General features: G+C 44.0%; 1 protein-coding gene and 1 long non-coding RNA gene across 4 annotated transcripts in view; both read left to right on the top strand.

Annotated features, from left to right (window-relative positions):
- Positions 1-1,254: 1,254 nt before the first annotated feature.
- Positions 1,255-5,257, top strand: LOC123035797. Its single transcript, XR_006417031.1, has 3 exons — positions 1,255-2,597; positions 2,906-3,032; positions 4,088-5,257. It is a non-coding gene; the product is annotated as an uncharacterized LOC123035797 (long non-coding RNA).
- Positions 5,258-21,883: 16,626 nt separating this feature from the next.
- The window catches only part of LOC123035754 (DNA repair protein RAD50-like), a 31,957-nt gene continuing 26,957 nt past the window's right edge, over positions 21,884-26,883 (top strand). Inside the window, exon 1 of one of the 3 annotated variants that reach the window (XM_044454268.1) lies at positions 21,884-21,942. The gene's annotated coding sequence lies outside the window, so the exon portion shown is untranslated. Of the gene's footprint in view, positions 21,943-22,138; positions 22,379-26,883 lie in introns of those variants that run through there. The other 2 variants (XM_044454267.1, XM_044454266.1) reach the window with 2 other exon arrangements.

Here is a 26,883-nt window from a genome sequence, read left to right as displayed (position 1 = left end):
TTTGAATTTCTATTTGAATCATAGAAGAGTTGGAAGGGGCCATGAAAGCCATCGAGTCCAACTCCCTGCTGTTGCAGGACACCAATTTACACCATTAATCAAGTAGGTTTTATCTTACTTGATCAGAGCAGCGGCTGAAAGTGCCCCCCCCATTACATAGCTCTCAATTGCCCTGTAATCTCGCCCCCACTCTGTGTCATTACCTCAAGCAGGCCATTGGCTGCTCCAGCAATGATGAAAGAGAGGACAAATGTGCTCACCTCATAGGTAAGGTGTGCACAAGGGGCTGGAAGCAAGTTCATAACAATTTTTTTTTCATTCATAACCATTTCTCTGAAATTCTTCTCCTTGGAATTTTTCTCCCAGAACAGCTTCTTTTCTGCCGGTGGAATGAGAATGGTCAAAAGATATGTAGGAGAATTTTTTGCCACAGCATTAGTTTTCGGAAGATTTGGGGCAGGATGTGAATTAACTGATTTATTTTGAGATGCTCTGGATGAGAAATTAATTGGGTGGCTTTGCATACTGTGAAATTTAAATTTTTTCTGAGTGTGCATTTTTGCATTGCCATGAACTGTCCAGAGAGCTTTAGCCATTGAGGTGGTAGCGAAAGGAAATAAATAGGTATCAATTACCATATGCCATTTGTGCCCTATGGACTTGAAATCCGAAACTTTCAGGTGCTTAGCAATACTGAGTTGCAGTTTATAGAAAGCAGTGGCTCTTCTTACAGCATAGTCTGCCCTTTGATCGCTCTCTAGTCCTTAGAGTTGGCTTTCGTCCCGTCCCCCCCCCCCACTCCCCGCCATGTATATCTGAGACGTCCCTATACATTTTCCTTCTTCAAATAAACATCCGACAGGTCCTGCAAACAGCCTTTTTCTTGCCCAGAGCAAAGGCGCGAATGCAACCCCTACCCACGGAATGGCTTGCCACCCTTTGAACCGTTGCTGCCAGCCTGCTTCTTTGCTATTGTTCGTGCAACAGCACTTTTCGCCTCCGCCTGCGGACCTTGGGAGCAAGCGCCACCGAGTACGGCAGGACTTACGGCTGCAGAAAGGCACGTAGGCCTGTGTTGGCTCTGAGGCTCTCGCTCCCTCCCCCTTTCAGACTAGTAGCCGGGTGATTTACAGAAACTGCAGCAACAGGAGCAACCTCGAGCTGCGGGTTCATGTATCAGTTAAAGAAAAGCCAGAGGCACGCATGCAGCTGCTGCTACGGGAGATCGAGCGGGGGAAGCGACTTCCTATCCCCTCCCTTGGCAGGACTCACGCGAAGTGTGAGACGGAAGGCGTTTAAGTTTCGGTTTCTTGCAAAGGGAGCGCACTGTCACTGAAATTGGGGATAATTCCGGGAATTTGTTAATAGCAGTGGCGGGTCAGTAGAGGGCACTAGAGTTGAAAACAAGGAGAGCTCAGTAGAAGCGGCAAACAGCCCAAGGAGAGGGAATTTCCTGGAAGGCGAGGCTGTGAAGGGAAACGCACATTCTTCTGTTTGGCAAAAGAGAGTGGGAGAGGAGAGCAGATCGGTATGCTGGGGTCAAAGTGAGCCGAGGACGGCTTTGAACCCCTTGCCAGTTTGTATGCGTCCGCGTGACGAGCCTGCTAAAAATTACACAGAGCTAATAGGAAAAAAGGGTAATTGAAAATTTGATTCAGTTCATGTAAGACCCAAATATTGTTATCTCTTGTATTTTAATTTGGGTTGTGAGCTGCCCCGAGGCTTTGGCGAATGGGGCGGCATAGAAATGTTTTAATAAAATAAATAAAAGAATCAAGGTGTTCTGTTCCACTGTGGGTATTTGATTAGCATAGCAATGATTGGGAGATTGCATAATACCTAATTACTAATGCTATCAATGGTCAATAGATTTACCTTCTATGCATTTGAGTTTAGGACATTATCTTGCATTACATGGACTGATGGCCCAACTTACTTGTATTTGCTTTCTTTTTACTATTCTCATTCTTTCTGCATCTTTTACTGCTTTGTTTTAGCATTTCTATATAGTCTCTTAAATATATAACCTCTTAAAGCAGTTTACAAAATGTAAAAAAAGATCGCCTATCAATAAAGATTCACACAATAGAACCAATATATCAGAGGAGCATTTAAAAGCTATAGTCATTACCAAATAATCTGAAACAAACTGGGGACTTAAAAAGCATTAACATTACACTAAAGTAAAGACAGAGATGGAACCAGTTAAGCATCTGTGAGAGGTGTGTTTCAGGAGATGAGGGAAGGGGCCTTGTAGAAGGTTGCACCTTAGATGATGCAGGGTTGGTCTGGCCCAGCTCCTGCCACCACCAGTTGTACAGAAGCCAGTCAGACAGACATTTGACTTTTATTCCAATGCTAGTGCCAGGATCAGTGCCCTCCACACACATGAAGGCAGGAGACTAGCTTAGGGTATACAGCAGGGCAGCTCATGTCCAGCACCTCACTGTTTCTCTCCATTGCTCCACCTGGGCCTGCTTTCTGCAAGCTGAACCTAATGTTGCAGTGCAGCTACAGTGGTACCTGTGCACCTCTGTAAGGCCACGCAGATGCAGGGACTGCTGGAGTGCCTGGCCAGGATGGCTCCTGCTCACTTGGTAAGGAGCTTCTTCCAGTGGTACTGTTGGGGGGGGGGGGGAGGCAGCTGGGCAAAGACTAACACCCCAAGGGTGTTAGTCTTTGGAAGTTTACACCACAATAAAATGGTTAGCCTTTAAGGTGCCACAAGAATTCTTTTAGGTTAGTTAGTCTTTAGGCTTGTTTGTTTTGCTGTTGCAAATTTAACAAGCTACTTCTCTGGAAAGTTTGAGTTGTTAAATTCACAATTCTATGCAAATTCAGACAGAAAATAGGCCTACAGTTCAAAGTATGTCCAAGTTAGCTATGCTGTATTTTTTCTGTATAGGATTGTACTCAGTGGAGCTTATTTCTGATAAAACATGCATAGGGACGCACCATTAGATGAATAGCACAATTCTATACACGGCTACTCAGTGGAATGCCTCAGCTGAATTCAGTGGACTTACTCCCAGGTATGTGTGCAACTGTGTGGTCTCCTGACACTGTCTGGTCAAGATAAGATTAATCAGGCCATAGTATTATAGAGCCTGCAAACTTAGTGCTAGGACTCTGAAAGCAGGTGGCATGGGCTGCCCACAAGCCTCCAAGTTTAGTCTTACATGCATTTAGGTGCAGAGGGTACCAAATTGTACTTGAATCAATTAAGGTTCTTTGCATGTTTAGACAAAAAGAAGAAGAAACTTTGAGGAGTTGTAGGACTTTTTCTGTTTAAATAGGCACAGGATTGTGTCCTTAATTGTGCCCTGTGTGGCTTAGAACCACAATACCTGATGGAAAACCTCTCCCAGCTGCAGTCTGTCCAGAGAACATGATCACGATCTGGGGCCTGCCTCCAGTTGCCACCCTCAGGGAAGGCTTGCCCAGTGGCAACAAGCGCCTTTTCAGTACCGAAACAATCTCCCTACTGAATCCTGGCACCAACCCTAATATACTTGTGGCACCTCTAGCACAGGGTATGTAATTAGTTTACAGAGGCATTGTTAGCTGCTTGAACAGGACTTATGATTTAATTTGTATATTGTAGCGTTTTAAATTTGGTTCTAAATTTTTGAGTGGTAATTTTTTATGATGTTTTATTATTTGTATTCCATACTGAATTTTATCTGTTGCTGTAAATATCCCGGAGAGCGTCAGCTATAGGGCAGTATATGAATTAATCCATTAATTAATATTAGTGGATATTTACATAGATCTAAAGCTATATTTCTGAGCCAAGAGGCATTTTTTTAAAGATAACATTTTTAAAGATTACAGCAGGCCTCATCTTACCAGAGTCATTCTGACCTATGTGAAAGATAAGGAATCTTCTTTGAAGGTGCTGTCCTCAGTTTCTTTATGTAACTGCATTTTTAAAAAAGTTAATATATTTCAAATGATATATAAAATCTGCTCAATTAATTGGGTGCAACTTTTTCTCATATTGAAATGATACTAACCTGCAACCTGAATTGTGACTTAAACATTGCTACGGGCACCTTCATTTCATGGTACGCATTTGCTCTTCCAGGCTTGCATGGGTTTTTGGATTGCCAGCACTTCCATTTGTGCTGAATTTCTTGAGTCCTCTGAAGAATCTTGGGGTCCAAGCATGAAGCAACATCCTATAATCCTAAAAAGTTTGCCTTTCAGTCCCTATATCTGAGGGACAGCTGTGGTTAAGCCATGATAAGGAAAAGAAATGCTCTTCAAGTGCACTCTTCACATGCTCTAAGGGTTTGTGCTACAAACAGCCTGAAGCCTTCAAGTCTCCTCAAAGATTTGTTTAGGCATGAAGATGCCCAGGACTGCACCCTAATTCTTTCAACTTCTACTTATGCCCTGAAGTTGCTTCTAGCCTTAGCAATGGCCTTGTGCCTCAACAATCCTGTGATTGTAGTTTATATTTGTGGTGAGTCACTCCTGAAACACAGATCTGGGGGAAAGCTGCTGGAAGTTCCAGATCAAGCCGATGGGAAACCCATGACTTTGGGATGAGGCCTCCTTGAAAAGCACTTGCTTTTCCTTTGCTTGTTTTGATGCATAAGAAACGACCCAACAAATAGCTGTTGAGGTCATTGTTAAAGTATGATCCAAACATAATCATTTTGAGACAAAACAAGGTGAAAGCAAAAAAACCGCACAAGGCAAATGTGCTCACTGAAAAGCTGACTTCCGGGTGGTTTTCAGAGCAAATTAATTTGAAAGGACACCACCTAGAGGATGTTACTGGACTTTATTCTTCGCCTAAATAGAAACTTGCAGAGCTCCTGCCGGTGGTGTCATTCAGAAGCCGGCATGGCATTTTCTCTGTTTTGCAAAGTTAAGCCTTATTGCAGTTCCGCAAGTGTGAGCTCACGAGAGAAAGCACCTAATCTACTTAGTCTGCATTAGTCTTACTATACATCCTGGACCTGGGTGGTGTGGTGCTAGTTGTGTCCTCACTAGCTCAGCCTTTGAAGGGTAGGATGTGTTGGGAAAACCCCAGAGATTGCAAGGAATGGGAAACTCAAATGGGACAGTCCACGAAGCTGCCCAGGGGACTTCGAGTGGATGCCAAGACCTGCTTATAGAATATGTACATAAAGGCTATTTAAATAACAGAAGCAACAACAGAAAACAAGTAACAACATGTATTATGTTTACATTCTTAGTGGTTATATAAATAATACTACGGCTTTTGCACAATTAAATGAAGATGAATAAATAATGTGAATTTTAATGATGTTATTGAATCACTCTGAATTTTCACACGGCTAAAATAATGCTGAAGATAGAAGCCTTTTTTCCCCTTTTGTGTGCTTTTTAGATGATTCATGGAGCTGTTGCTACAGCATTCATCTTAGCAGGGAAGCTGTACTTACTATATTTATATTTTACGTTTCCTTCAGAGAAAGATGTTTGATTAAACCCTCCCCCATGTAGATAGGGAGTAACTGGCCCAAGGTCACCCAGTAAGCTTTGCTGCTGGGCGCAGATTTGAACTTGGTCTGCTTGGATCTAGTCTAGGACTATTACATCATGCTGATGTTTTTACTTTTAGTGATTGGCTGGAGATTTACTCATACTCCAGCCTTCTCCAACCTGGTGCTCTCCAGGAGTTTTGGACTGCATAAGAACATGTAAAAAGCCATGCTGGGTCAGAAAAATTGTCTGTCCTGTTTATGCAGTGGCAAAACAGCTGCTTACAGGTTCCCACCAGCAGGATATGAATACAGTAGCCATTTTGTATTCCCACCCATTTTCCCCAGCAACTGATGTACATAGGCAAAGTGCCTCTGATGTTAATGAGCACATATGGCCATCAGGACTAGCAGCCACTGTTATCTCTCTCTGTGAATGTGCCCAATTCCCTTTTAAAGCTATCCAAATTCTTGGCCATCTAATGGAAGTGAATGCCATCATTTAAGTGCCCTTCCTTTTATGTGCCCTGAATCAACTTCATGGGATCTGGCCCTAGAATTATGAGAGAGGGAAAACGAACATCCCTTTTCCCATTTTCTCCATAGCCTCCACAATTCTAAATGCCTTTGTCAACTCCAGCTAAATTGTGCTATGGTTATTTATTTTATTTATTTATTAAAACATTTTTATGCCGCCCCATTCGCCAAAGCCTCGGGGCGGCTTACAACAAAAATTAAAATAACATTTCACAATATATACAGTAAAATACAAATATATAATATAAAACATACAATATAAAACAAGCTGCCCTGGCCAAATAAAATTCAATAATATTAACATTTAAAATACTGCTTAAATAAAAAGGTCTTCGCCTGGTGCCGAAAAACAAATAACGACAGCGCCAGGCGGACCTCTCTGGGGAGCGCATTCCATAACTTAGGCGCCACCGCTGAGAAAGCCCTCCTCCGAGTAACCACCCTCCTAACTTCTTCCACGGAGGGCTCCCGGAGAAGGGCCTCTCCCGCCGATCTCAGGGGGCGGCTGGGCATATAAGGATGTAAGCGCTCCTTCAGGTAACCAGGACCCAAGCCGTTTAGGGCTTTATAGGTCATAATCAACACCTTGAATTGGGCCCGGGCTTCAACGGGAAGCCAGTGAAGCTGACGGAGAACTGGAGTCATGTGAACATAACGTCCAGTCCCCGTCAGCAGCCTGGCAGCTCTATTTTGGACCAATTGAAGTATCCAGACCGTCTTCAAGGGTAGCCCCACGTAGAGCGCGTTACAGAAGTCCAGATGGGAAGTCACCAACGCATGTGTCACTGTCGCAAGGCAGTCGTTCTCCAGATAGGGGCGCAGCTGATGAATCAGCCGAAGCTGGAGGAAAGCGCTCCTCGCCACTGCTGTTACCTGAGCTTCCAGTGAAAGCTCCGGGTCGAGGAGTACTCCCAAGCTGCGGACCTTGTCCCTAAGAGGGAGTGCAACCCCGTTCAGGACAAGGTCCAATTCACCCTCTCCGAAGTCCGATCCGCCAACCAACAGGACCTCTGTCTTGTCCGGATTGAGCTTCAGTTTATTGGCCCTCATCCAGCCCATTACCTCGGCCAGGCACCGGTTCAGCACAGCCACTGCCTCACCTGGATTGGTGGAAAACGAGAGGTAGAGCTGGGTATCATCAGCGTACTGATGGTTCCGCAGCCCACACCTCCTGATGACCTCTCCTAGCGGTTTCATGTATATGTTGAACAGCAACGGGGACAAAATGGACCCCTGTGGTACTCCATGGCATAGCTGCCATGGCGCAGAGCCATAGTCCCCCAGCACCACCTTCTGGAACCGGCCATTGAGATAGGAGCGGAACCACTGCAAAGCAGTGCCTCCGACCCCCAATCCCGCAAGCCTATCCAGAAGGATACCATGGTCGATGGTATCGTAAGCCGCTGAGAGGTCCAGAAGAACCAACAGGGACGCACTCCCCCTGTCCTTCTCCCTGCACAGGTCATCGTACAGGGCGACCAAGGCAGATTCAGTACCGTACCCGGGTCTGAAGCCGGACTGCAATGGGTCCAGATAATCAGTTTCATCCAAGAGTGCTTGAAGTTGTCCCGCCACCACTCGTTCTAACACCTTGCCCAGAAACGGGATGTTGGCCACTGGTCTATAATTAGTGGCCATCTCTGGATCCAGTGACGCCTTCTTCAGGACCGGTCGGACTACCGCCTCCTTTAAAGGGGCAGGCACCCGACCCTCCCTCAGAGAAGCGTTAACCACTTCCAAGATCCAGGTTCCAATCCCGTGCTTGGAATCATTTATTAACCAAGACAGGCAAGGGTCCAAAAGGCAAGTGGTTGGACGTACTCGCCCAAGCACCTTGTCCACGTCATCGGGCCGCAGTAACTGAAATTCATCCAATAAATCTGGACCAGACGGCAGCGTTGGTGTCTCCTTTGAAACCTCGGAATCAATAGTGGTGTCCAGCTCGTGACGAATCTGAGCAATTTTCTCCCTGAAATGCCTGGCAAAGTCGTCACAGCGGGCCTTTGAGGGTTAAGAATACTAGGGATTGTAATGCAACATTTCTGGAAAGGTTACTTTACCCACTGGGCACATTTTATTATCTGGGCTTTACCCTCACTGAATTGAATGGCGCTTACATCAAAATGGGCAATTATAGGATTGCACTCCCCTTCATGGATCACTGCCTTGTCGTGGTGAAGGGGCTTGCGTAGCTCAATGAAGCTATGAGCTATGCCGTGCAGGGGCACCCAAGACGGACAGGTCATAGCGGAGTGCTCTGACAAAATGTGATCCACTGGAGAAGGAAATGGCAACCCACTCCAGTATCTTTGCCATGAAAACCCCACAGACAGTACCAAAAGGCAAAAAGACATGACGCCGGAAGATGAGCTCCTCAGGTTGGAAGGTGTCCAGTATTCAACTGGGGAAGAGCAGAGGGCTAGTACTAGTAGTGCCAGAAAGGAAGCAACTGGGTCAAAGCCGAAAGGACACTCAATTGCAGATGTATCTGGTGGTGAAAGGAGAGTCCTATGTTATAAAGATCTATACTCCATAGGAACCTGGAATGTAAGATCCATGAATCAAGGCAAGCTGGACGTGGTCAAACAAGAGATGACAAGACTTAATATCAACATCTTAGGAATCAGTGAACTAAAATGGACAGGATTGGGTGAATTTAATTCGGATGACCAGGTATACTACTGCGGGCAAGAATCCCTCAGAAGAAATGGAGTAGCCTTCATAGTCGATAAAAGAGTAGGAAAAGCAGTACTGGGATACAATCTCCAAAATGACAGAATGATCTCAGTTTGAATCCAAGGCAAACCATTCAACATCATGGTCGTCCAAGTCTATGCCCCAACCACTGGTGCTGAAGAGGCTGAAGTTGACCGGTTCTATGAAGGCCCTACAATACCTTCTAGACTTAACACCAAAAAAGTATGTCCTTATCATCATGGGGGATTGGAATGTGAAAGTAGGAAGCCAAAAGATAACCGGAATAACAGGCAAGTTTGGCCTTGGAGTACAAAATGCAGAAGGGCACAGGCTGGTAGAATTTTGTCAAGAGAATATGATGGTCATAGCAAACACTCTTTTCCAACAACTCAAAAGACGACTCTACACATGGACTTCACCAGACGGCCAACACAGAAATCAGATTGACTTTGTGCTCTGCAGCCAAAGATGGAGAAGCTCTATACAGTCAGTAAAAATTAGACCAGGAGCTGACTGTGGCTCAGATCATGAGCTTCTTGTTGCAAAATTTAGGCTTAAATTGAAGAAAGTAGGGAAAAGCACTAGGCCACTCAGGTATGACCTAAATCATATCCCTGATGAATATACAGTAGAGGTGACAAATAGATTTAAGGAATTAGATCTGATAGACAGAGTGCCTGAAAAACTATGGAGGGAGGTTTGCAACATTGTACAAGAGGTAGCAACTAAAACCATCCCAAAGAAAAAGAAATGCAAGAAAGCAAAATGGCTGTCTGAGGAAGCTTTACAAATAGCTGAGGAAAGAAGGGAAGCGAAAGACAAGGGAGAAAGATACACCCAGAGCTAATGTGAATGATGCTGGAAGAACATCAGTCTGCACCTGTTCTACTTAGCTTCTGCTTGCTAGGTAATGGGAAAAGCAGCTGCAAGTTGTGACTTTTTCCTGTTGCCTAGCAAGTGCTAGATACATGGTACAAGTTTTGGTATATGGTAGTTCAGCATCTTTCTCATCAGCACCAAGGCACAGTTGGATATTTCACTCCCCTTCAGAAAATTGCCTTATGCAAAAGATTAGTCTAATGATTGTCAATTGAGTCTGTGTACAGATCATTAAGTGGTGGAGCTATTGACCTATTTGCATGCAACAATGACTAATCCTGGTTGTGCTGGAAAGCCGGCCAGGATTCCCCACTCCCACGGCCAACTGGGCTAAAAATCCTGCCCAGTAACTCCCTGGTCCCAGAGCCCCAGACCAGATGCTGGATTCAGCACATGACAACCCAAGTGTCGGGGGAAAATAATGGTTTATTAAAAGGATAAAAGATAGGGGTGAAGGGTTCTAAAACAGCTAAAAGGGGCACATGAGGAATAAAAGGGAAGGGTAAGAAAGGGGATTGGGAGAACACCAACAATGTAAATTACAGCCAACCAAAGCCCCCTAACTCCCAGGCCCTGTTGGCCTCCTTGGATGCAAAGTAACAATGCTCAGCCTAGCCGTAGCTACACACACGGGCACAGGCAGCGCAGGGGAGCACGGAGTTTGGCAACGAGAGCAGAACCTCTCCTTGAAGAGGGACCCCAAGCCTCTTCAGCACCCCCCCCCCCGCACCAGCCTGGGTCAGGTGATCCATGGAGTGATGTTCCCTGATTGATTTCGGGGACCATTTGCTCTTATTGCTGCAATCTCCTGTCCTTGGGTGTAATTTACGGTTCTCTCCCTCCTGCATACCAAAGACTAGCCGACCCTCCCCAAGACCTTAGGAGCCAGCATCCCTTCCCACTGAGCAGACACCTGGCAATTGTAACATTTTGTCCCTCTTGACAGTTAACTCTTCCCCGCCTGGCTGAATCCTCAACCAGTTCACGTTAGAATGGTTCAATTCATACTGCTGCTTTGAATATTCAACTTCCAATTGGCCTGATTATAGGTTGCTTTGTAATGTCCAGACCTGGACACTATCGGATGCTTATGGGTTAAACAACCCAACATTAGCTTATGGTTAGTTGCTAGGTGCAACCTATGATTAAGCAGATCAGAGGTAGAATATTCAAACCAGAAGTTTGATTATGTGTGATAACCTTGCCAGAAATGGTTGGCTAATTAACTGACCCAAGATTCATCACTGTTATGTGTGAATGGGCCAAAGTGAAAGAGTGTCACCCTGCCTGAAGCTCAGGGGAAGACCAAGACTGGCCACTGAATCAGCATTTGAACTGCCAATCTACAGATACCTGTTTTGACAGTGAAGGGGAGAAAAAGCCAGGTTTACACCACAGGAAAAAAGGCCTGCAGCTCCAGTCGTGCTATGCAGTCTAAAGTGTGTTTAGATTTGGATTTGGCCAGATTAGTCCTAGGGCCTCCAGACAGTGTCTACATGGCCTTTACATTGATTGGATCACCAGCTGCAAGAATGGAAAATCACTGACCTTGTAGCCGACGGTCACCCCCCTTGCAGACGGAGTAGAGAGGACTGTGCTGGCTGCCCCACGGAGGTTGCAGAACTGACCTCAGAGTACCGCTCTTGGGCAGGGATGAGGATAGACCAGCGCTGCCAAGATAGGGCGTAGGATGCTGGCACCTTAGTCTTCCTTCTCACACTCTGAGGTGGCCCACTTAGACACAGACACAGGACACGCACACACTGACCATCCAATGGTTTGGCAGGGTGGGAGGGGTCTACAGGCAACATTCGCCTCCATGCTTCTTCCGCCCTGAACTGATGCCCATCATTTCCAAGTTCCGAGGCTTACAAGCATCACAACTAGATCGTGCCTAAGCAATAAGTAAGTAACTAGCAGCTGGGATTTCTCAACACAAAATACCCAACAGACCTGTATGCAATCCATCATCTTAAAGGTATACGCTTGGCTAAATTGGAATGGTGTATAGAAAAATAGATGCATCATCTTTCATTTTCTATCATATATATCAACATCATCCTCAATTTTGTTAATACGATGTTTGATTCACCCCTCCGTAATAGGCCCTTATGCTGTTATGCAACTAATAAAACAGTTAAATTCATTCATGATAAAATCACAGGAACAAAAAAGATCGACACAGGATAATTAATTCAAACAATAGAGGCTGGCATGAAACCTCGAAAGCACCATTAAAGGCTCAGTGGTACAGAAACATTCCCAACACTCATCCGAAGCATGATGCAGAGGGATGGCAGTGTCATTTCCCAGCCCAATCTACCACACAGGGTTGTTGTGGGGATTAGATTTTGAGCAGGAGTAGGAGAATGTGGTAAGCTGCTTTCAGTTCTTTAAAAAAGAAAAGGGGGGTATAAAAAAATAAATTTCCCTGGGGAAAGAGTTGTGTAATCTGCGTGCCGCCACAGGAAAAGCCCTGCCTTGCGTTCCCACAGTTCAGGCCTTTTCCAGTAATGATTGTAGAAGGTGGGCAGGTTCACACAGGAGATGGTTGTTTCACAAGGATCTTGCTTTGTTTTGATCCCTTCTGCAAAGGAAAGAGAAGAGGGAAAAGTCCATTGTCACTGATCCACTATGGGTGAGATTCCTTTTAGATGCAAAGAAGGCAGAGGACTGGAATTTTCTTGAGCGCTGCACCCCCACAGTGAACTTGGGGCACAAGGCATGTTGGATGCCCTCTGGATGATCAGGCACTATGAATTGGTTGATTGATTAGATTAGATTTATATCCCGCCTGTTTCTTACAAAGAACTCAACGCAGCTTACATCTTTCTCCTCCTCCTGCTCCCAATCTTACCCCACAACAACCCTGTGAGGTAGGTTGGGCCGAGTCTGTGACTAGCCCAAATTCACCCAGTTGGCACCATGGTTGAGCTGGGACTGGAACCCAGGTTGCCTGAAACGGGTGCTGTTAAGCAGTAAGGACTGTCACCCTGTGGAACAGGTGTGCTCAGGCACATTCAAAGCATTATAGGCAAGAGGTGCACTATTTCTGTTTATCGCAACTGGGCAAAAAATAGGTAAGGGGTGAAAATGCAGACAACCCTTCCACCCCAACTTTGGTAGCGATATCCAGACCCGTGCAAGAGAGGGAGTGAATGGGGAACAGGCACAGAGAGGGCGTGACAAAGGGAAAACCTCTATGAGCAGGAGGATTATTCTGGTCTCAAATTGTGGCAATTCTGTTTTTGATACTGGATCGCCACCTGCTGGTGACAAGATATAATTTGCATCCCTGAATTGAATGACTACTCTCTATTCTACCTGTTGTGCAAAGTAAAGAGAGGACTCTGCCCAAGGGTCACTAGAGCTCCTTCTGTGCATGAGGAAGCACAATCTCAGTAATTAGGCAAAATGCTTTTGTCAGGGTTGGGACACACGCTAATGAACAGCAGAGTTAAGATATGTGAGATTGTCTCACACATAAATGCAATTGCCGAAGCAGTTGGAAAAGAGTGGTGTGCGATGAAATGATTCTTTAAGGCCCAACTGTTTTTGCATGTTTTGTTGGATTAGCTCAATTAGCTATGTGAATGTGGAAGGCAGAGAAAGAAGAGAGAAATTTTAAAAGGGGAGGAATTGATGGCTTTTCCTGCTCCCTCACAAAAAAACATGAAGGAAGGGTACTCTTGCTCCTGTCCTCTGGCTTCACCCTGTGCATTCTCAGAGGTTGAAACAAGACTTACACTGCCCGAACCCACCTATGCAAACAAGCGATGGCTTCTACCATGAACATCCCATGAAAAGAACCCGGTTGGTTGTTGGGTGACTTTTATTACCTCAGCTGAGTTTGTGTGAGGTTCTGAGGCAGCACCAGGGCTCCCTCCTCTGGCCAGAGACCAGAATAGCAGCCCTGGTGGTTGCAGGGCTGGGCCCACAGTCAATCGCAGCCACCTGGGATGCGACGAGCACCCCCCCCCCCCCCCCCGGGAGCCCTGAAGGAAGAGCTATATAAGAAGCAGCTCTTCCCTTCAGATGCTGCCTCAGCAGTAAGGGGTCCTGATGTTGTTGGAGGAGGTCCCTGTCCCTTCCGGAAACTGCCCGTTGCCTTGCTCCTGCCTCTGCTTCTGGACCGTGCCCAGCTTCACCTGCTCCAGCTTCCGCTCCAGTCTCAGGTATCTGCTTCTCCTAGGCTTGTCTCCCTGGCTTTCGACTCCTGACTGGCGTTGACTGTGCTGTTCTATTCAGGTTGGCCTACCTTGCACTTCTGTTACCCACCTTGATTCTGGACTGCCTGACTACAATTTGGAAAGGGCCTGTATATTGCACCGGTTGTCTGGGTCCTGGTGCCCTGACCAGATACCCAGCCGCTCGTGCCCCGGATGCTGACAGTTTGTTAGCTGGGTTCAGACAACAATAAGCCAAATTTCAATATTTCATGGTTCAGTGAGTACCAGCACTCAGGCCTTGTTTGTGGGTTTTGTTATTTGAACACGGTGCTTCTAGTATCAGGAAGTGCGTATGACAATTTCTAGGGAACATGAACAAGAAGTTGCCACTGCATTTATATCCTGCTTGTGGGTTTTGTTTTCATGCCCATTCTCACTTTTTGGAGAGATGCCTTTGAAGCTCTTTACAATCTCTTTTTGCTGCAACCACACTAAATAATTTGGTGCCATCAGCAAACATGGCCACTTCACTGTTCTTAGCACCAGATCATTTATGAACAAATTGAAAAGCACTGGAATTTGTTGGGAACTACTGTTTACATACTCCATTGCAAGAATTGCCCATTTATTCCTATTCTTTCTGTTCTTTTAACCAGTTGTAGGGGACTCATCATCTTATTACATAATTGCCAAATTTACTAATGAATGTTTGATTTTAAAAAAAACCATGTCAACAGAAGTCCATATTTGGAAGTCCATGTAATTCTGTTTACATGTTTAGTGGTCTTCACTTTACAGGATTCACTTTATCTGCTTGGATTTCCATCATGTATGTTCCTTTTTGTTATCATTTGGGCAAAACTCATTGATTGTTCAGATGAAATATATGGATGAACTATGCAGAAAGGATAAAAGAATGACAGAGTGCTTTGAAGAGCAATTCTGTGAGAATGAACTTGCAATAATATTTATTTATTATTTATTTTATTAAGACATTTTTATGCCGCCCCATTCGCCGAAGCCTTGGGGCGGCTTACAACATTAAGTTAAAATACAAGTACATTAAGTTAAAATACAAACATTAAGTTATAACCTTAAATTAAAATGTTTGTAAAGTGCAGACATGAAGTTAAAACACAAAAATAACAATATAAAATAAGTCGCCCTGGCCAGATAAAATCCAATAATATTAACAATTAAAATGACGTTTAAATAAAAAGGTCTTCGCCTGGTGCCGAAAAACAAATAATGACGGCGCCAGGCGGACCTCTCTGGGGAGTGCATTCCATAGATTAGGCGCCACCACAGAGAAAGCCCTCCTCCGAGTCCCCACCCTCCTAATTTCCTTCCCGGAGGGTTCCCGGAGAAGGGCCTCTCCCGCAGATCTCAAGGGGCGGGCGGGCATATATGGATGTAAGCGCTCCTTCAGGTAACCAGGACCCAAGCCGTTTAGGGCTTTATAGGTCATTACCAACACCTTGAATTGGGTCCGGACTTCAATGGGAAGCCAGTGAAGCTGACGGAGGACTGGAATCATGTGAACATAACGCCCAGTCCCCGTCAGCAGCCTGGCAGCTCTATTTTGAACCAATTGAAGTATCCGGACCATCTTCAAGGGTAGCCCCACGTAAAGCGCGTTACAGAAGTCGCATAATAGAATGTGAAGTGAAAGCTGCTGTGAAAGCATTTGGAAAAAATAAAACACCCAGAGTAGGTAGATAATAGAACTACTTTAAGCTGCAGAGACTGAATTGGTCCACATCCTAACAAGGCTATGCTAGCAAATATAGGAAAACAAAACAGTGGTCCACAGACTGGAAACTTTCAGTACACAGTCCCCAAGAAATGAGATGCTAAGAAGAAGGGGACGGCAGAGAATGAGGTGGCTAGATGGAGTCACTGAAGCAGTCGGCGTGAGCTTGGGTGGACTCCGGGGGATGGTGGAGGACAGGAAGGCCTGGAGGAATGGTGTCCATGGGGTCGCGATGGGTCGGACATGACCTCGCGACCAACAACAACAACAAAATAACAAAGGAGTACAGCAGTTATAGGACCATTGTACTAATTTCCCACACAAGTAAGGTGATGTGCAAGGTGTTTCAACAAAGAATATTGCCCTATCATACAGAATGAGAAATGCCTGATATTCAAACTGGATTCCAAAAAGGAAGAGTGCTCAGGATCATAATACAAATTAATTGGCTACTGGAGCACACTAAAGCATTTCAGAAGAAGGTTAGTCTGTGCTTTATAGACTACAGCAAAGCCTTTGACTGTTTGGATCACAAGAAGCTATGAATCACCCTGAAAGAAATGGTTATACCTCAGCATTCAATGGTTCTGATAAGTTACTTGTATTAAGGATATGAAACTACTCATATAGTAGGACAGAATAAGGACAAAGAAAATGGTTTCCTATAGGCAAAGATGTCAGACAAGGGTATATTTTATCTGCCTATCTGTCCAATCCATTGTTCATAAAGCTAGATTAGGATCAGCAGAAGGAATGAAGATTGGTGAAATATTCATCAATAATTTAAGATGGAAAGCAGCAGTGAATTGAAATTACTCCTGATGAACATGAAAGAAGAAAGTACAAAAGCATAAATATAGCTGAACATTAAGCTACTTGTAGCTGAAAATTGTAACAACAGATTTTCAGTACTTTGGCTTAGCCATCAATTTAAATGGAGACTACAGCCAAGAAAGCAGAAGACTAGGACTTGGAAGGGCAGCAAATGAAGGAACTAGAAAAGATCATCCAGTATAAGGACATTTCACTGGAGACCAAGGCCAAGATCATCCACACTATTGTATTACCAATCACTATGTAAAAGTGTGAGAGCTGGATAGTGAAGAAAGTTGACAGGAAGAAAATTGATGCATAGAAATGTGGTGCTTGAAGAGCGCTCTGTGTATACCGAGAGGAAAACCAAGGGGGTTGTAGATCCAGAACTTCCCGTGGGAGCAAAACTGACAAAATTGAAGCTGCCATGCCTCAGGTACATCATGAGGAGGCAAGACTCACTGGAGGAGACGATTGTTCTTTTAAAGCATTGTAAGCCTTCCTGAGATTTTTATATAACAGGATGGGATATAAAAGCTTTTAATAAATAAATAAATAAATAAAATAAAATAATGCTAAGGAAAGTCCAAGGCAGGAGAAGAGGGGGAAGACCAAATTCAAGATGGTTGTTTCCATAAAGGAAGCCACAGCACTTATAAGAGTTGAGCAGGACATTTTGGAGGATGCTCATTCATAGGGTCACCATGAGCCAGACAACTTGGTGGCACAGACCAACAGGTGTAATAGTCCTAAGTATTGCTCAGTGTTGCAACGTTGCTGCACCTATGATTCAGAAGCATGCATTAGTGATCAAAGTGCCCTGATAGTAGACAAATAGCTTTTCCTGTGCAGTGGTACCTTGGCTCACAAATGCCTCAGTTCATGACCAAATCGGGTCGCGAACAGAAATTTCAGGAAAAAAATTGCCTCAGGTCATGAACTCCGCATTGGGTGACGATCGCGCCCATCTTCCCAGCATGAGTGTGATCGCAGCCATCTCCCCCCTCGAGTGCAATCATGCCCGTCTCCCACCTGAGCACAATCGTGCCCGTTTTCCCTCCACAAACATGATTGTGGCCATCCCTCCCCCCCACCCAGCACAATCGCTATCGCACAATTATGGTTTGGACTCTCCCTTCGAACAATAACCTCCCCCACCTAGGTTAGTGTTCTCCACTGTACTATATTTTGTTACTTTGTTCTTTGTCACTTTGTTTCAAATTTTTGTGATAAAAAATATTTACAGAACTGATTAACCTTATTTACATGGAACCTTATGGGGGAATTTGACTTGGCTCATGGCCAGTTCAGGTCATGACCAGCATCATGGAGCGGATTAAGTTCGTGAGCTGAGGTACCACTATAATAGAAAAAGCATGTCGTGTACTTCTGGGACTAGAACATAAGAAAAGTCACACTGGATCAGGCCAACGGTCCACTCACCTTGTGGCAGACCAGTTGCCTATGTTGGGATAATTTGGATAAATCCTGTCTGAAAAGCATTACTCCTGTGTGCCTTTGAATTGTGGGATCAAATCCTGTCTTCCTTCTCAAAACCAAGCTGTCACTGTTTAAAATGGCATTTCCCCGCTCCTTTCTCTCACCTTTAGCTGTGGGCTACAGCAGACAGGCCATTTAGTCCAAATTTGCATTGTATACCTTCACAATGATTAAATAATCATTGTTGGAATTCAGTTTTACAAGGAAGTAATCTTGATAGCCCAGAGGGCTTCATGTGCCCTGATCATGCAGAATGTTTAGAGTCAAGGTAGGGGTCTGAGCTTATCATGAATAGTTTCTAGTAGCTTGAATCTGCATGCCTGAGCAGACCTGGAGATGAGTTCAAGTTACTCAACTAAAGTGTCAATACAGACAATTAGAAATATTTTAATCTCATTGTTACAGTGTGATTAACTGACATTTCTTTATCCGTTCTGTATGTGAAGACCTCAGAATCTTATTGTAATCTCTGCATTCTGTCATCAATTGCCCTGTACCTGTGTACCTATAAATGCCCTGTAACGGTATTGAAGCTTTGCAGCAGAGTTCATCTCTGCCTGCCCAGTAATGCAGCCTGTATTATTGTGAGTACCGCGGGAACCTTGGGGGTAAAACAATAAAGCCTCAGATGGTCTGGACGCTTGGTCTTTCCCACGAACCCGAGTTTTAGTCCCTCTTCTCAAGTTGAGATTCCGGGATTCTGACACCTACGGGATCCCCCAGGGGCTCTGCCTGCCCAAGCTCTTCAACAGCTGTTGAGCACAGGCATGTGCCCCTGGTAACAGCAGAGCACACAGCCAACAAGGCTGGTAGCTATTGATAAGCTTCTCTTCCAGGAATTTACCCAATCCTCTTTGAAAGCCACCCAGACTGGTGGCCATCTCTGCTTCCCGTGGCAGTGAATTCCATAGTTAACTGGACCTTCAGTGCCTGCAACAAGGTAAATGCTTCCACTCATCATGGCAAATACGTCGCACCTAAATTCTCTAGGAACTCTGTGTTGCATTTATCATGTTCCTCTTACATTTGAGAAGTGTGAGCTACTTATTTTTACATAGTTGAGGTGCCTTTGGTGAAAGCAATGTATTACCAATGGCCATCATAGCTAATAATTTGATTTGGGTCATAAGCCATTTTAAAAAATGACTTACTCCAGGTAGTGATAAGCACCCCAATTTTTAGACCCACGACTAATCCTCCTCCCAGCTGCATAGAAGAAGTTAGAGGAGAGGGCAGAGTGCTTGAGCCTGGCACTTCAGGGGGGCTCCTCCTGCTTGTACAGGTAGGGGAAGAAACATGTTTGTTCTAACGTGTGTGTATTCATTCCAATCCTGCTCTAGTCACTCCTTAAAAGGGGGGACTGGCATGGGACTAGTTGCCACAAAAAGTGGAAGGCTTTTCAGACTGGGTACCACATCTGCCCCTCGATGGGCAGATTCATAGCCATAGTTTCTGATCTGGGAAGCACTGGGTCTGTACAAGCATCTTTCTAGCCAAATCCAGCATTTGTTTCTTGGTGCTGGGCTGCCGTTCAGCTCGTACTTCTTCAGCAGCTTAGACTTCCAGCTGCTTTGGTAGGTTCACTAGAACAGGATGCAATACAGTAAATAAGTTGCCTTTTTGTACTGTGTAAAAAGTGATTTTCCTACAGATACAAAATAACTAGAAATCAAAACAAATTATTTACGGTTTATGACAGGGCATCCCCCCACCTCCACAAAAGCCATATTCCAGTTTATCACAGGAATAGACTGAAATGTCATTAAAAGTTCAATAATCTTCATAGCTATTAGTCATTCCCTACCAAAAGTAATTCATAGCTAATACTGTCACTTGCTATAGTATTATGTAAAAAAACAGATATTGATCTACATTCTTTAAAAATGAGCTAGATGTGCAAAAGTTCAAACTTAGTGTGTTGGCATCTACATCCTGGAAAATTACTTTCAGGTAACTTTTAGATAACTCAGCACTATCTTCTAGATAAGCAGAGCCAATTTTTTTTAAAAGAAAAAGTGGTTTCCTCTCCCTACCTCAAAAATAGGATTGACTGTGTGAGGCATGCTGCTCCTTTAGTGTCTCCTAAAGAGTATGTTTTCTGTGAAGATGTATAAAACCTGTTTATCACAAATACTGTATATACACCAAAGTTGCCTCATTTTAAAAGCTAACTTAAGGGTGCAGTTCAGTGGGGATGTCTGTGGCCCTCCTTGGAGGAGGACCAACTTCCTGTGCAGAGCAGAAAGAGTGCAGAGGCAGAATACCCTCTTCCCCCCTGCAAAACAGTCCGAGGGTCAGTTTCAGTCACCCAACAGTGGGCTTTGGAGGGAGAGGGGAGGAAGCTGAGGTGCCCCCAGGATGCGTCACAACTTGTTGGCACCCGTCTCCTGCTCTCTGAACCTCTTCCATGGTCACTTTTATGGCCCAGGAGAAGCTTCCGAGTGTGGCCTGCAGGGTTGAGATCGAGTTGTTCTTCATACCTGGAACTGGGGATCCAAAATACCCGATGACTCTGCAGCGGCCATAGGATTGCTGAAACCACCTACTAAAGTATATTCCAGCTTTAGGCAGTAAACATGCCTTCAACCATTATATTCCAATGAGCACTTAATTAAATACGGACTTTTTTTAAAAAGTTTCTTAGAACTCAGTCATGATGGGTGAGAGCTTGGACAGAGCTTGCCTGCGGTGTGCAAAGAGGCTTTCCCAAGGTGAATGCTGGAGTCATTTTCAGCTAGTCTGCTTGGCTTCTGTATATACAGAATAGAGCAGGGAGACTATAATTTTCCTAATATGGTTAGGAAGTTGAAAATTCCAAGAAATCTGTATGCCTCTTCAGCAAACTGCAGTTTCAGGGAGTCCTAGATCAGAAGGAATGGCTGTGAAAGAAATGTAAAAGTGTAAAGTGCAATTGAAAGCCAGTGTAGTATAGTACTTAGTGTTAGACTAGAACTGGGGAGATCAAGATTCTAGTCCCTTCTCAGCCATGAAACTCACCAGGTGACTGTAGGCCACTCACTCACTCTCAGCCTAACCTACTTTACAAAGATGTTGTGAGGATAAAATGGAGAAAAATCAAGAAGGCAGACTTGGGTTTCCTGGAGGAAAAATCTGGCCAGGGCAACTTCTTTTATATTGTTATTTATTTGATATTGTTATTTCATATTTTATATTGTTATTATTGTTATTTTTTATGTTGTGAGCCGCCCCGAGGCTTTGGCGAATGGGGCAGCATATAAATGTTTTAATAATAAATAAATAAATAATAGGATATAAATGTAACAAGATTTAATTACTCTCTGTATTTAATGAAATCTGAATACTCATTTATGCATTGAACTGCTGTATTTCCTAGTTGTCTTGTATGCTCTTGACTGAACTTCAATTTAAAATAGTTACAAAAAGTAATACAAAAAAGCCTCCTCTACTCCTTTCCAACCCAAATTTAGCACACTTGTATCAACTGCACTTTTCAAGTGCGAGAGCCAGTGTGGTGTAGTGGTTAAGAACACAGGACGGAGACTCAGGGCATCTGGGTTCTAGTCCCTGCTCAGCCATGGACTGACTTTGGGCCAGTCACAGACTCCGCACAACCTACCTCACAGGGTTGTTGTTGGGATAAGGTTGAGAGCAACTGGAGGAGAATGATATAAGCTGCTCTGGGGATCTATAAAGTAAAAAGGTGAGATAGAAACCTAATAAATGTTGTAAGCTGCAATCCTATTTGGTGTTAAGACCGAAAAAAGTCTAAAAACTGAAAAAACCTTCCTAAGGAGTTGTAGGACTTTTCGCTTTCCAAGCATGCATAACATTGTGCCTAAAAAGCTTTTCAAATAAAGTGGAGAGGGAACTTTTGCACAAAGTAAGATCTACGTTAGTGAAAACATTCCCATCTTTGATGGCAGTTTTTCCTTTGGTCTAGACGCAGTTGATGCTTCCTCACAGCTGCACTAAAATCGTGGTGTCTCTTGAGATCTATAGGCAAATCTTATGGGCAAGAAGTCCCGCAAGTTGAGGCTTGTGTGTCACGCTAAGCGTGAAGTCTGTGGGGACTGCGACCTCCCTCTGGATATAACCTCTATCTGATTCCGAGCGACTTCCTTTCTCTTTCTTAGGACGCCGGGCGGGATGTGAGGTGAGGGAGTTCCTAGATTTAAACAAATCCCGATTATTACAATAAAAGTAGTGTAACGATCGAAAATTGCCATTAGCCAAGTTTAATAGAGTGCAGAGTGGCGCCGCTCTGCTGCTTCTTAGCTCTACTCTCTCCTTATGCCCTCCATTCTTTTGCATAGCGAAGGAGGGGCGAAGGCCAGTTCCGGTTCGGAGGAGCAGTGACCCTGCAGGGAGTCCCGGTTCGGAGGAGCAGTGACCCTACAGGGAGTCCCTCTGACTTTTCCTCCCTCTACGCGGGGACGTATTGCGGCGGCGGATTGGCGCCTCTCCCGCGCCACCGACGCACCGTGCGGGCGGGAGGCGGTCTCGAGGCCGCGTCGTGTGCGTGTGGGTTGCCTCAAGCTCGTAGCGCTTCCGCAGTTTATCCTGGTGGTCTCAGTCCCCTCCAAGACGAGGTAATTCCCCCTTCGCAGGGCGCCCCCTCCGCCTCCGAGCAGCCCCTCAAATTCCTCCCGCTGAGGCCGAAGCAGACGGTCCCTGGAGTAGGAGAGCTGAACGAGCGCGAAGACGGTATCAGAGCGGACGACGTGAAATACGTTTAGACCGCCTAGAGATCCGCAAGATTACGTGCATTTAAAAGTGCCACATAAAAATTATCTCTAGGGTACCTTTTAATGCCTGGGCATTACTATACAAGGCGACGGATGCAGATTAAAAGTATTCTATACGCGATAGGGTTTAAAAATAGAGACCTTTTTGTACTGTGGTTTTTACGTACTGAAAAGCTCAGAATCTCCACTACAGTTATCTCTGACAGATTCTGATATATTCTTAAGATTAGGGAACTTAAGTGCAAAGGAAAACATTCTCTGCATTATATGCTGATTAAGTGCTTTGTAGGAAAGGCTTAATTTTTTTCACACTCCAGTATTTTCTTTAATGAAGGCTCTAAATAGTGATTTTCAATACTAGAATATGGCCAACATTTCAGAATACATAGCGGAGTAGTTTCTCCAATTTGTTGCAACAAAAATGCATATATGTTTTTAGTTCAGAGATTGTCCCTGTTGAGCTGTTGATTCTATCTGCTCAATACAGCAGGATAAAGACTTTCCAGAATTCCATTTTCATAGGTAATTACAAATGTTTTCATGTCAGGGCTGACATTTGAACTTGCTAACCAGCATGTACATGAAGAGGAAAGCATAGCTATGCCTGTTTGATCCACACCTAGAACTGTTTGTTTGAAACAGTTTCTGGTCACCTTCCCCAGTATAGTCAATGCCTGCACGAAGAACTTCTAAAACTAGAAACAACCCAACATTAGCGCTATATATTTCATAAGGAAATCTTAGGGAACCTGACTTGAATTACTCTGCATCAGCAAGTAATCATGTTGACATGTATTAAGCCAGATACTGCCTCACTACCTAACATTGCTGTTGGGAATGAAAGAAATAGTTATTCTTGATGCGTGTTTCAGGGATGAAGTGGCAACGACTCTTCAGATGAGAACAGTGTGGCCTGGAAAATGAGGTCTGCAGACATAGGGATGGCAGAGGAGGAAGAGTTCATCTCAAGGGCACTGTTTTCTGGTGTTCAGGCAGATCCTGGGAACCAGTAGGGTTAGAAATGCCGTGTAGGGACATGAGAGAGGAGTCAGAGGTGCCTGGCCTGATCCTTGATGCAGCATCAGGAGTGAAGGGCTAGCCAGCTAGAGGACCTGCTTATAGCTAGGAGGTTTCTTCATCTTTAGAAAGGCATTCCCAGAGGGGTGGTGTCCAGGGTTACTCAGCAGGAGGGTTCTTGGAAATAATTTCTGTTTTGGGTTCAGCAACCACTGTGTGCATGTGCCAGCTATAGTGTGCTGGAAGTACACTGGAAATAAGGGGCTTTTGCCAAAGAATGTTATGCTGTTTGAAAGAGAGAAGAGGGGAACCTAGTTCCTGACAGTTCCTCTGATTAAATAAGTGTGAGTAGATGTTAGTGTCCCTGAAAAAGAATGTGTAAAATGGCTTTGAACTCTCAGTTGTAGTATTTGTAAAGCACTGTGTTTCTGCACCAAAAATGAACATTCCTTTACTATGTGTTTAATAGCAAGATTTTTACAGTTCATTACAGTCCTGACCTGGGTGGGAGAACTTGGAAAATCCCACTTGGGGCCTCCAGATTCAAAAATAGAAGACCTATCTGCTAGACACACATTTTAAAGTGATGTCTGTTTTGGCCCTCAGATTTGGCTTTTTGAAGGCAGTGGGGATTCTTATGATGACACATGTCAGGGCTTGCCTATTCCTAAAAATCATAGACACTGCAAGAGGAAACCTACCTCTCTAGAGCATTGGCAAGTGCAACACTGTGGTTACTGAATCACTTGTGGTAGAGAAGGAAAGCCTTATCACTTACAGTGGGAGGACTGCAGTTGATCTGTTTGCGTAAATGGCCACTTAAATGGTGCGTGGGGGGCTTGAAGAGCTGTTAACAGGTTGGAAATCAATCTTAAACCCCTTAGTGTTAGATGGAACTAACTTTTATTCACTTACAATGGGGTGGATCCAGACTTAGTCATTATAAAATGGACTCATTGAAATAATAGAAGTCTTGTTTATCTCAATGGCTTGTCCTTTTCTCCATCTTTGGTCAATATCCAAATTGGACCCACACTTAGCAATTTCTGAAGTAATCAAGAACAAGCCAGAATGCATGTTTCTGGAGCACATGGGTAGAACACAGCCTGTATTTGTCTGCTGTAACTCTGTAGAATTAAAGGGCTGGTGTTATCTTTTAAAATGGAACCTGAACATTCGGTTAAGGGGCCTTTTTTGAGAAAACTTCACCCTTACAGCCTTCATGACTATTTCTGGCCCTGGAAATAAAAGCACTGATTCCACAATTCATTTTAATCACTAGTTATAACTTAATGTTGCATCTCCAGAGCTATTTAAAATGAATTTGTTGTATACATTCAATGAGGTACTCTTTCCAATAGTCATTTCCAGCAAATAAATTTCCATTTGTTTATTTATTCATTTATTTTCTATATCACCCAACAGTGCTAAGAAAATCCATTAAATGTTCAAAAAGCATCTCATGCTTGCTTTTATCAACACAGATGTTCTTCCTTCTCCTAATCTATTTGTGTAGAATGTAATCCTAAACAGATTTACCAGGGACTGAGGAACAAAATTAGTTTTTTTTCTCAGTAAGCATGCAAAGGATTCCTATGCTGTTAAGGCATCACAATTGGGTTTGGAATGCTATGAGCTATTTACAAATACAAGTCTCTTTCGTACAACTTAACTTGCACATCAGAGTTCAGTCAACCTTGGTGACCATGAAAGACAGGGGAAGTGCCAGATCATAGGGAATACTGTTCCTGTTTCCAAGAAAGGGGAAAAAAGATGAACCTGGCTGTCTGACATCAATCTCTGGGAAAATTCTGGAGAAAATTATAAAACATTCAGTCTGCAGACACTTTGAAGAAAATACAGTGATTTCCAGAAGTCAGTATGGATTCCCCAAGAACAATTTCTGCCGAACTAATTTTATTTTTCAACTGGGTAACCTTCCAAATGGACTGTGGGAATGTTGTGGACATGATCTATCTAAACTTTAGTAAAGCTTTTGATATTGTGCCTCATTACATCCTAATAAGCAAACTCATAAAAAGTAGGCTAGATAGAAGAACTATTAAGTGGATCCACAACTTGCTAAAAAACTGTGCTCATCACTGGCACCTTCTCAAACTGGGAAGTGGCAACAAATGGGGTGCTGCAGGGTTTTATCCTAGGCCCAGTCCTTTCCAACATTTTTTAAAAATTATATTTTAAGTACAGAAAAGATAATTTGTGGTTGACAGAAAGTGGGGTGGAATAGCCAATACCCTGGAAGACAGGGAAAAGATCCAGGGTGATTTTGATAGGTTAGAACACTGGGCTGAGAACAACAAAATTCAGTAGGGACAAATGCCATGCACTCCACTTAGGAGAAAGAAACCAAATGCATTGCTACAAGATGGAGAATACCTGGCTTAATATTATTGCCAGTAAGAGAGATCTCATCTCTTCTGGCCACCACAGACAAGCTGGAAAGGGTTCAGAGGAGGGCAACAAGGATGATCCAGGGACTGGAAACAAAGCCCTATGGGGAGAGATTGAAAGTACTCGACATGTTTAGCTTCAAGAACAGAAGACTGAGGGGAGATAGGATAGCACTCCACAAGCAATAGAATGGTTGTCACAAAGAGTAAGGACAAGAGTGCAATCATCCCAGAGTACAGGTCACAGAATAACAGACTTAAGTTCTAGGAAGCCAGATTCTGCCTAGATACCAGAAAAATTTTCCTCATTGTCAGAGCAGTACTACAATGGAACCTATTACCTATGGTGGTCATGGACTCTCCCACACTAGAGGCGTTTAAGAAGCGATTGGACAGTCATCTGAGTGAGATGGTGTAACTTAGTGTCCTGCACTGAGCAGGGGGTTGGACTTGATGGTCTTCTTGGCCCCTTCCAGCTCACATTTCTATGTTTCTCTGGTGGTGTAGATTGTAGTATTTTAGAGTAATAGAGTGTCAGCATTGGTGCTTATGGCACTTGCACGTAAATCAACAAAAATCAAACCTGGTGGATTAAAAAACAGCCCTTTAAAGTCACTGTAGTGTAGAAACTCCAGTATAGCTCATGCCTTTCAGTGGTTAGAACCCTTGCTGCTGCTTGATATAACAATGCTGAGTGTTACTATCAATGTATTTATTTATAAATTTTATATAACAATTATAGGTAACTAATCACTGAATGTTTTAGAGTAAATAGATTGCTTTTGTAAATGTATGTTGTAATATTCGTTACTGAGGGTGATGAGGATCGTAACAGGTATGAGTTGGACCCAGCAAAAGCCTCTTGCTGAGGAGGGATTCCTTTTGTCTGTGGAAGGCTTCTGATACAGCAAAGCATTTCCA

Source organism: Varanus komodoensis, unplaced genomic scaffold (assembly GCF_004798865.1).
Source record: "Varanus komodoensis strain SLA01 unplaced genomic scaffold, ASM479886v1 scaffold7_3, whole genome shotgun sequence".
NCBI lineage: Eukaryota > Metazoa > Chordata > Lepidosauria > Squamata > Varanidae > Varanus > Varanus komodoensis.
The sequence above is the reverse complement of the archived record's forward strand: the minus strand, read 5'-3'. Positions and strand labels throughout refer to the sequence as shown.